Raw genomic sequence first — 942 nt, 5'->3', positions numbered from 1 at the left:
CAACAAAATTATATGATGACCATGATGAAAAGAAAAAAAATAGAATGACCATAATGATAATAGTCGTAAAGAAAATAAATATATAAATTTCCTTCAGACATGAAGATAAACGTCTTCCGAATTTACAATTATAATTCTCTTCATAAAGTTTACGAAGAGGGCCATGGAAGCCATCCTAGCCAGGTCAAAGTTTTGGCGACAACGAATCACACTTTTAAAAAAATCTATTTGACTGAAAGATTGTGCTAAGGTCAAGCAGCGAGACCGCCCCCTGAACGCCTGCTTGAAAGTTAATCACGCACACGTACCGTGCAGTAGATTTTTTTCCAGACGAACCGTCATATTTCGAGATTAATTCACTAAGCTTATGGGATTATTCCTCTGAAGCCTCTCCTCGCACCTATGCCCCTCTCCCTCTTACCCCCCCCCCCCTCATCACCCCTCGTCCCTGAAGTTTATTTACTGACTCATGACACTGTTAGCAGCAAAGAGGGCCCGGGACCCCTAATATCTTGCAGGGTCATGCAATGAGAGGTCAAGCATAGCGATGTCACTTTTCGAAGGTCATGCACGAGAGCTCATGCAGTCAGCAGCACATATCGAATGACCATGCAAGTTAGGTCATGACAGAAGATAAAGTTCAAAGTTTATAGTGAACTGGAAGATCATGTCGCTGAGTTGAGGTCAAGTGTAGTGAAATTCTAAGTTCAATATCAAAGTCATTTAGAAACGCTAGTGTTTAATGGAATCTATTTGTACGAGCGGCCGTCACTAAAGCCGTCGACCGGGTTATTTGATTTTATAATCGTTATGAAATTCAACGTTAACGGTAAAAATGTCTGAGTACATGACCTCACTTGACCTCTTCCTTTCCTTCGTGACTCATAAGTTTAGTTTCTCATTCCCTTTCATGTCTCGCTGTTCAGACGCTCACAGTTAGTA

This window comes from Penaeus monodon, chromosome 28, assembly GCF_015228065.2.
Source record: "Penaeus monodon isolate SGIC_2016 chromosome 28, NSTDA_Pmon_1, whole genome shotgun sequence".
NCBI classification, from domain to species: Eukaryota; Metazoa; Arthropoda; class Malacostraca; order Decapoda; family Penaeidae; genus Penaeus; species Penaeus monodon.
This window is presented reverse-complemented; position numbering follows the sequence as displayed.